This window comes from Bombina bombina, chromosome 1 (genome assembly GCF_027579735.1).
Source record: "Bombina bombina isolate aBomBom1 chromosome 1, aBomBom1.pri, whole genome shotgun sequence".
Lineage (NCBI taxonomy): Eukaryota > Metazoa > Chordata > Amphibia > Anura > Bombinatoridae > Bombina > Bombina bombina.
This window is the reverse complement of record NC_069499.1, coordinates 1,493,704,886-1,493,715,705: the sequence shown is the minus strand read 5'-3', so window position 1 is coordinate 1,493,715,705 and position 10,820 is coordinate 1,493,704,886. Positions and strand designations below refer to the sequence as shown.

General features: G+C 37.3%; 1 long non-coding RNA gene across 1 annotated transcript; it reads left to right on the top strand.

The window, feature by feature from the left end:
* Positions 1-1,397: 1,397 nt before the first annotated feature.
* LOC128643542 (uncharacterized) lies at positions 1,398-2,660 on the top strand. Its single transcript, XR_008399838.1, has 2 exons — positions 1,398-1,854; positions 2,156-2,660. It is a non-coding gene; the product is annotated as an uncharacterized LOC128643542 (long non-coding RNA).
* The last annotated feature ends 8,160 nt before the right edge of the window (positions 2,661-10,820 follow it).

Here is a 10,820-nt window from a genome sequence, read left to right as displayed (position 1 = left end):
TTCCCATCCTTCTATTTCTCCTCAGTTTGTTGCACTTTTTGTTGCTAGTGTAAAAAAGTTTGATTATTTACAAGAATGGTATATTAATGCTTCTCATCTTATTATTCCAGGATATGGTGGCATACCCCATACAGGAAAGAACATCTGTCTCCTATGCAGTATTGATTTACTTTCTTCTCCTGCAGGAATTCTACATGATGATAAACAAGTTCCTTTGGTTATGTCAGATAATATTTTATCTTGTGATACAAGTAGCACAGTAGATTTCTCTAATATTTCTTATATACCTGCTACTTTATTAATTAATCAATCATTTGAATCCTTTTGATTCTGTAGGATTATAGCAATGTATGGACCATGGTATTTCCCAATTTTCTGTTCATATTAGTATATTTGTACATACTACTACTTCACTTCCTTTGTCTAAACCTTTTCCTACCTCTTTGGAAAAACCTTTTCATGAAGGTGATCCTATTCAGGTACGTTTAGATTCTGCGACACAAGTTGCTTAATATGTTGAATATCGTTTAGTTACTTGGCATCTTCAATTGTCAAGGTGGATGGTTTCTACACAATATTCAAACTGCACTCCCTTTGTGTCTGTACAAGAAAAATAATTCCAATGGTGGTTTCATGAAAGTTTACTGCAAAATGTTTCTCTTCGATCTAATCATAGACCTAGGAGAGATGTACTTGCGACTGGCTTGGGAGCATATGGTAGTATGATTGGCTCTACTGCACAAATAAATTCTGAAATATTAAGATATAAATTAGCAAATCTTGCCTCTCATGCAGCTACAGGCTTAGATACTCAATATGGAATTAACAATAATATTGCTAATCTCCAGCAACATCAAATTTATGTTATGGTGGATATTACTAATATTATTAAAGATAAATTTAATGTTTTAGTAAATGAATTATATAATTTTACACATGAAACAGCCTGGGCTATGTTATGCTCTCAAGTACAATCTGATCTATCTACTGACTTAAAGATTCAACTTCAAAGTTTATGGTCTGGAAAGTGGCCAGCTTCTTTAAGTTTAGCTGCATCTAAGTCAGTCACTAATTTTGCCATGACACATCTTTTATGGTGGGAAGTAATTTTATCTGACTGCACCATTGAATTTTGTATGATTCATACATTAATTCCTTGGTCTGGTAAAGATACTATTATTTATCGCTTAGCGACAATTGGTCTTCCTGCTAATGGTTCATTACTGTTTCCAGTATTGTCACATCAATGGGTGTCACATAACATTGATGAATCAAAATGGACACTTGTTGATGTATCATTGTGTCATTCCAATGCAAATTCATTTATCTGTTCCCTTTCACAATTCCATACAACCAATGAAACATGTTGGGAAAATCAAAAGTCTTGTACCTTACAAAGTCATTTTAATGTACTTAGACCGGTATTTTATTAAGGATCTGACAGAGTTTGTTTTCATTTATTTAATTCAGATACTATTATATTCCAAACACAGGATAATGTATTTGCTAGTTCTCATTTATTACCTGGTACCTGGTGTAATACTATTCCACTTAAATATATTGCATCATCTAATTGGAATTTTACCATGCCCCAAACTCTTAATATTACTTTAAATTTAACATGGGACCATGTTATGAATTTTTCTGTTTATAATTTACCTTTGGGTATGGGATCACAAATGAAGAAATGGTTAACTGATTCTACTATAATTTCTTCCTTGTTACAAAATCTAAAACATGTTTCTGTAGATACTAATATTACAGTTGAACATGAACAAGGAATTTTAAAATCAGCTACTTCTAGTATTTTACAGGATGCAAATATATCTTGGTGGGAATCTGTATTTGGATATAGTAGTACAACTACTCAATTATATTATGTTACACCCTGTTATTGTTTTAACTATTGTTCAAATTTTTATGTTTATTTTTATGTGTGGTTGTATTTGTTATCAAAAGCATTTAAACAAAAAATTAGTTAGACAACTTACAACCCTGGAACATCTTAATTCACAACTAAAACGTTATGTACCTTTATATTCTGCTTATTCAGTTTCGCTTGATACAACTAGGCTTCCTAATCCAATTTGACTGACATATAGAATAATTTGATTTCAATATTGTATACTTATACTTTCTTTTAATTTTTTTTTAGGATACTCCTATCTCTCTCTTTTCTTGGTGTCTGGATGGAATTCTTTTGATTTGCACTTGGGCTCTTCTGAATTGATCTGCCTGACTACTACTGGACATGCTGAGGCCTTGTGACAAGTTTACCTATGGTTGCTGCAATCGTTACCTGCAACTAACTGTGTCGTCTACTTGTTTCACCCTATGGTTCTTCCTTGGCCTTTTCAGTGGTTATATACACTATTTGTTCCTGTTTGTAAGCACTATGAAGATTACACATGTTGTATTTCTTGATGGAACTGCTCCTACAGACTTTATTGCTTTCAATTCTGCAACAAATGTATCTTACTACTAAGGTAGTTATGAACTGAACTTTCTCTGCAATGACGCTGCTATGGATTTGATTCCTTCAATCAAGACTTGAACATCTTTATTTATGAACTATGTAATTATTGGAACATTCTTTATAGTAGTGTATGACGTCAAATCCACTGTCTATTGTTTGAAATATGTCTGGTATATGTCTGGTAGTTTCTTCTGTGTTGGCCCTTAGTGTTTAATCATTGGGATTGTGTCTGACAAAAAGAAAAGAAAGTGGGGGAATGTGGAGTTATAAAATCATGATTAGAATAAATTATAAAATCATGATTAAGAAAAATATACCATTTCAAAGAAGAATTACACATTAAATATGTTATTCATAGATTAAACATTTAGATATAAATTAAGATATAGAATACAACGCAACAAATCTCGCGTCAAAACTCGCAAACTGATATGTACAAAGTCGTCAACTATGTTCAAACTCGCATCTTTAAAATTGCGAGCGTACTTATCCGCCAAACCTCGCTTCCTCTCCATTTTTCACTGTAATTAGACACATTTGACCACCAACTCGCCAAAAACGAATGTACTAAAAAATCTATTTGTCCGCTCGCTACAGTTTCCACTCCCACCTCGTTATTTTTGCCTCGCCACCTTTTAGGTGGCGGGCAAGGTACAAAACAATAGGAAAGTCAATCTAGACGCCAGTCTAGACATATATAAAAGGCAGTAATATCAGCATTGTACAGCATAACTGGCGTCTAATTTGTCTCTCATTTCCATGTACATATATTGCGCCAAATTTGTCGACTGTAATTAAAGAGTAATCTATATTTTAAATTTGTATTGTATAGTTGTCAATCTTTATAATTATTTTTATATTAATATTTATATATTATCAGATCCAGATGAAGCCATATCCAAATTGTAAATAAATATTACAAAAATAACGCTCTGTTATCACTCTTCAAAAATTTTTGAACAATAATAAAGTTGTTTAGATAAGTTGAACTTTTATAGGAGCAAAATTCTATTCCCGCGACTACTATGATGTTCGTGACACCTTGCATGTCACGCGTTAATAATTGGCCAGACAATTCAACTGAAAGTTAAGTACATCAGCTTAGTCGCGGCGAGCGAGGCGTCAAATTTATCAATAATCCGCCACTGCTCGCGGCGGGCTAGACTTGTCTATTTATTGGGGGATTATTAGTACATAGTGACAGCGGACACCATTTCGCCCGCGGCGAGTAACGGCGAGTTTATCCGCGTCTAAAATGACGGATGAATTGACGGCTTAGTACATGGAGCCCAATGTATTTAAAACTGTGACATTTACATTCAGTTGCTGTTGTCAATCAAAACACCTATACTGCTAGCTAAACAAAGTATTATTAACACTCTAATACACTGCGCATGAACAAGTTAAAATAGTATTTTCTATATGTCAGCCAAAATTATAAGTCTTTTTAAGGAAGTTTAAATATACAAAGATAGCCTTTTCATTTATGGTATGCTTTGATTTCATTGGCTTAAAATGTGTATATAAGCTTTGCATTTGTATAAGGCTATTGCTATCTTCAGCCTTCAGATCTCGAGGTATGTTTCAATCTTTCTGTGATTAATAAATAGTTTATGTCAACTAATATTTGATAAATATGAGTATTAATTTAATCTGTTAGATAACCCAGATTAAATATTTGTCTATAGTTAGGGATTTTGTCTAGCCAAGGCATATAAAGTCATATAAGAATAATTCTTACAAGCATCTCATTTGTATCTTCTTTTGCGAGAATCATACATATACATCTGTTGCTAAACACTCATTTAGTGACAGCCCTTAGGCAGAGGTATATACGACACCAGGCCTATTCCATTACTTAGAAATCATATCAGAAATAGCACCAGGAACTGAAAAAAATCTCTGAAATAACCACAGGTTTAAAAACGGAATTTAAACGTTTACTAGCTTTAAAATCAAGAGGACTAGTCTCCTCAATATCCAATATAATCAACACTTCTTCAACAAATAACAAATGTACTCCATTTTACATAAATAAGTTGATTTGCTAGTGTCAATATCTGAGGTAGGATCTTCTGAATCAGATAGATCCTCATCAGAGGAGGATAATTCAGTATATTATCGGTCATTTGAAATTTCATCAACTTTATGAGAAGTTTAAAAATACCTTTACATTTATTAGAAGGCGGGATGGCAGACAAAGCCTTCTGAATAGAATCAGGAAAAAATTCTTATAAATTCATATAGTATATGAATTTAGGTATAGGTATATCTTGTACATTAGATGTTAAAAGAACAGCAACAGGCAATGTATTATTACTGATGGACATATTCTCTGCATGTAAAAGTTTATCATGACAACTTATTACAAACCACAGCTGGAGATATAATCTCCATAAGATTACAACAAATGTACTTAGCTTTGGTAGAACTGTTATCAGTCAGCAGGATTCCAACAGTGTTTTCTGAGACAGGAACAGATTGAGACATCTTGCAAAATGTAAGAGAAAAAACAACATATAAAGCAAAATGATCAATTTCCTTATATGGCAGTTTCAGGAATGGGGAAAAAAATGCAACAGCATAGCCCTCTGATGGAGAAAAAAAGGCAAGAGGCACATAGGAATGGGGTTTAAATTATGAAAATATTTGGCGCCAAGAATGACGCACAGAGAATTTTTTTTGGCGCTAACAACATCTGGAAATGACACACTCGCGGCATTGAAGACGCAACCTTGTGAAAGGACTCAGCGTCGAAAAAGACGCCGGAAACGACGAATTTGCAGTTCGTCGTTTTTTGCAGAATTTGTAGTTTTGAGCCCTCGCAAGCCTAATTCTGCCCGTGAATTTAAAATGACAGTCAATTGCAAAAGGACTATACCCCAGGTAAGAAATAAAATTTTCCTAAAAAAATGCATTACCCAGATATGAAACTGACAGTCTGCAAAAGGAAATATACTGAAACCTGAATCATGGCAAACATAAGTATAATACATATATTTAGAACTTTATATAAATACATAAAGTGCCAAACCATAGCTGAGAGTGTCTTAAGTAAATGAAAACATACTTACCAAAGACACCCATCCACGTATAGCAGATAGCCAAACCAGTACTGAAACGGTTATCAGTAGAGGTAATGGAATATGAGAGTATATTGTCAATCTGAAAAGGGAGGTAGGAGATGAATCTCTACGACCGATAACAGAGAACCTATGAAATAGATCCCCGTGAGGAAAACCATTGTATTCAATAGGTGATACTCCCTTCAGATCCCTCTGACATTCACTGTACTCTGAGAGGAATCGGGCTTCAAAATGCTGAGAAGCGCATATCAATGTAGAAATCTTAGCACAAACTTACTTCACTACCTACATAGGAGGCAAAGTTTGTAAAACTGAATTGTGGGTGTGGTGAGGGGTGTATTTATAGGCATTTTGAGGTTTGGGAAACTTTGCCCCTCCTGGTAGGATTGTATATCCCATACGTCACTAGCTCATGGACTCTTGACAATTCATCTAGCTTGGTGTAAGAGATTGAAAGAAATTCATCTAGCTTGGTGTAGGAGATCACCCAATACAATTTATTTAAATTGATATTTCATACTAATATGTCTATTTACATTTTTTATGTTATGTTGTTGTTGTCTTTCCGACAGTTATGAGTTTGCAGGTACATTTGTATATACGAGGGTTCCCATGGGAGTATTACCGGGGTAGTTATTCCCAGAGCTGTTTCCCTTGGTTTTCTTCTCACTATGTTACTCTGGGAAAATTATATCCCATACCATAGCACCAGAAACATTGATTATTAGATAAACCCTGTATGTATACTTCTAGTTGGAGTGTAAGCTCTCTTGCATTTGTTTTTATGGTATATGGACATTTGACACATGTTGTTTATTGTTTAAACCACAAATCTCAATAAAAAATATTTCACAATTTTTTTTGACATTTCACTCGTTTTCTTCAAAAACTTACCTTTTAATCCTGACAGCCGCTCCAGCTATTCCCCTGGCCATCGGAAGCCTCTTCATTCGCCAGAAATGACAAATCCGGCTTCCTCCAATCATGCCCCCCCACCCGGGGAATCATGGCCTGAGGCAACGCTGTGATTGGAGGAAGCCAGATTAGTCATTTTGGACCCGCGAAGAGGGCTTGCGACGGGCGGAGGAAGCACTGCAGCGGCTGTCAGGATTAAAAGGTACATTTTGTTTTTTTAAAAATGATTTTTATTGAGATTTTCAAACAGAAAGAAAACAAACAAATAAAAGAACAAACAAACAATTGGCATGTTGCTGATTTCTGAGATCTCAGTTAAGATAATTTCCAAGGGTCAATAGTAAGATGGATCAAATAATCAGATGTAGGACAATTTCTAGGATTTCCATGTCCATAATCAGCATAACGGAGGTCAATGTCCATCTCTGTCCAGAGAAAGGGAGTGTCCACTATCCAGCTATAGCCCCTTTCCAGGGCTGACGGAAGAACCCCCATAGTGTAAGTATTCGTAACAGGTGGTTTCCCAATAGAATTTAACCTCAGCAAAGGTGTCAAGTCTTTGGTTTTTAAAGTACCCATAAAAGGGAGTTTTCCATGTGTACAAACCACTCTGATATGGTAGGGGCCAGGGGCTTCTTCCAGTTTCTAGCTATTAATATCTTTGCTGAGTTCAGAGAAAACTATAAAAGTCAAGTGCGTAATTTGCACATTCCCTGGGGGAGAGAGCTTAGTAGTATTATGGTTGGGGTGAGGGTAAATTGGGGGTCTAGTAATATTTTAAAGAATTTTTCCAAGGCTTTCCAGAAAAGGGCAAGTTTGGGGCAGGACCACCACATGAGTCATGGTTCCCTTTAACCCACATCCTCTCCAGCATCTATCTGATGAGGTTGGGTATATGGTTTTAAGTTGGGTCAGGTACCATTGTGATAGAACTTTATAATTTAGCTCTAAAAATTTAGTGGATGTAGAAGATTTTTTGGTTAGTTGAAATATTATATTCCATGTCTGGTAATCTATATTGGTGCCCAGTTCTAATTGCCATTTGTGGGAAAAGGATGGGAGCTTGGAGTTCTGACTTGCTCTGTTAAGATTGTTTTTGCTCTAACTAAAGTGTCGTAGCTTCCCCTCTGTTATACACAGAGATTCAAAGGGTATAAGTGGCCTAGTCCAGTCTTGTTTGTGGATAGAGGTTTTAAGTAAGTGTTGCAACTGTCTATTTCAGCCATTTAGCGAAGGCCCCGTTCATGATGTCCGTCAGCTCATTTATGGGTTTTATATGTGGGCCATTCAGCAATTTACAAATAGGGATTGTAAAACCTAGTTCCTGGTGTAAATGTGTACAATTTTTGTAGTTGAGTCCGCCCATAAATTCCACGTTGAGGGATATTGGAGAGAGGGGAGATCTGGGTGTGGAGATATGGGGAAGCGTCCTTTGGATCTTATCCCATACTAAGAATCACTCAGGTATAGGGGGTACAGTTCTGTCGATTAGGACCTATTTTGTTTAGGGGTCCAACATAGGGCCCTCAGACTGGGTATGGGAAGGATATGGGAGTCTATGGACACCCAGGCCTTTGTGTATTTCTATGCCAATCCAATATTCGTTGTAAAGAGGTAAAAGGTACGTTTTTGAAGAAATGTCAACTTTGATGAATTAAAGTGCCCTTGTTTTTAATAGGATTATTAAAAACCGGGCACTAATTCATCAAAATTGACATTCACTTTAAGCACCTTAATCTTATCCTGGATATCTTCTAACAGAGTCTCTACTTGAACCAACTCTGATAAAGAATCACACCAACTGCTGCAATGGCTGCAACCGGTTATAACAGGAGTCCCATCTGGTAAAACATTCTCCTTAAGTACCCCTCCATCTTTCTATCAATGTGGTCCCTGAAGGAGGTACTCTTACTCTTCTCAAGAGGAATAGTAGTATGCTTGGCAAGGGTGTAAATGGCTCCATCCACTCTGGAGATAGAGCTCCACAACTTCAAATGTGAGTCAGGAACTGGAAACATCCTCTTAAAAAGTATTGGAAGGGGAGAAAGGAACCCCAAGTCTCTCCCATTCCTTCACAATGATCTCCGCCATGCGAGCAGGGACTGGGAAAGTCTCAGGGGCTTTCCTGACTTCATAAACCCTGTCCAACTTGGGAATCTTAGGCTCCCCTTATGGTCTAGCCTTAGGGACGTCCAAAGTCGATAAGACCACCTTAAGCAAATAGTTGAGATGTTCAAGCTTAAACCTGAAACTCACCTCCTCGGGCTCAACAGCCCTTTCTACAGAAATCTCACCTTCAAATGCTACTGATGTATAGTTAAAGCAGTCTCCAACAGAGAATTGTCACGATTCAGAGGGAACATGCCTGATTTTCCTCTCTTACCCGAGACAGGCCAGGCATTTAAAGCAGCAGAAAAAGCCGGTTGCAAGGTACGGGGAGAAAACCGCCCCCGAATGAAGTTGGGTAGAGTAGCAGGGCACTGATTGTGTCATATTAGGGGCAGGGGACTGAGGGAAAAGTCTTGGCATTTCCAGAGCCACAGATTTGTGAGAGGTGGAGGGGGTTAATCTTAACAGCCCTTAGAGCAGATTTAGAACCATTGTTAACTTGCAATATAGAATCTAAGCAATTAGAATAGAGTTGAGCAGGTGGGCAAACTCTGGCCTTTACACAACAGACATTTGTCATTTTTAAATAATGGAGAATTAGAAATTTCTGTTAATTCCTCCTCCATGTTAGGAAAAAATTCACTAGAGTAATGAACAAAAGGTCAGATTAAAACCTATGATTTTGAGGCACCTTTATAAAGACTAGCTAAAGCTGGAGCACTTACCACCTCCAAGTGAAGCCAGAGGATAACTTCAATGCTGAGAAAAAATGTCAAGCGGCGCTAAGAGCAACGCCGACCAAACATGAAGTAACTATAACAGCTGCGATATGAAGCACCGATAGAGGAACCCACCTCCAGGCTGGGAAAAAGTGTGCAAAATTGCCAGCGTCTAAATCCACAAACTCTGACTTCCTAACACATGCCATTACACTAACGCAAAAAGAAAATTTATGCTAACCTGATAAATTTGTTTCTTTTTAGACACAATGAGTCCATGGATTTCATCCTTACTTGTGGGATTACACCTCCTGGTCAGCAGGAGGAGGCAAAGAGCAACACAGCAGAGCTGTATATATAGCTCATCCCTTCCCTCCCTCTCCAGTCATTCGACCAAAGTTAGGAAGAGAAAGGAAAAGCCAAGGTGCAGAGGTGTATGAAGTTTACAAAAATCAATAACCTGTCTCATTGAATAGGGTGGGCCGTGGACTCATCGTGTCTAAAAAGAAAATAATTTATCAGGTAAGCATAAATTTTCTTTTCTTTTTAAAGGCACGATGAGTCCATGGATTTCATCCTTACTTGTTGGATACAATACCAAAGCTATAGTACACAGATGATAAGGGAGGGACAAGAAAGGGAACCTAAACGAAGGCACCACTGCTTGAAGAACTTTTCTCCCAAAAACAGCCTCAGCCAAAGCAAAGGTATCAAATTTGTAAAATTTAGAAAAAGTGTGAAGAGAGGACCAAGTTGCAGCCTTGAAAATCTGTTCAACAGAAGCTTCATTTTTGAATGCCCATGATGAAGCAACAGCCCTGGTGGAATGAGCCATAACTCTTTCAGGAGGTTGCTGTCCAGCAGTCTCATATGCAAAACGGATGATACTCTTCAGCCAAAAAGAAAGAGAGGTAGCCGTAGCTTTCTGACTCTTACGTTTTCCAGAAAAAACGACAAACAGAGAAGACGTTTGACGAAAAACAAAATTTATGCTTACCTGATAAATTTCTTTCTCTTGTGGTGTGTCCAGTCCACGGGTTCATCCATTACTTGTGGGATATTCTTCTTCCCAACAAAAAGTTGCAAGAGGACACCCACAGCAGAGCTGTCTATATAGCTCCTCCCCTAACTGCCACCCCCAGTCATTCGACCGAAGACAAGCAAGAAAAAGGAGAAACTATAGGGTGCAGTGGTGACTGTAGTTTAAAATTAAAAAACAACTGCCTTAAAGTGACAGGGCGGGCCGTGGACTGGATACACCACAAGAGAAAGAAATTTATCCGGTAAGCATAAATTTTGTTTTCTCTTGTAAGGTGTATCCAGTCCACGGGTTCATCCATTACTTGTGGGATACCAATACCAAAGCTTTAGGACACGGATGAAGGGAGGGACAAGGCAGGAACTTAAACGGAAGGCACCACTGCCTGCAAGACCTTTCTCCCCAAAATAGCCTCCGAGGAAGCAAAAGTATCAAATTTGTAGAATTTAGAAAAGGTATGAAGCGATGACCAAGTA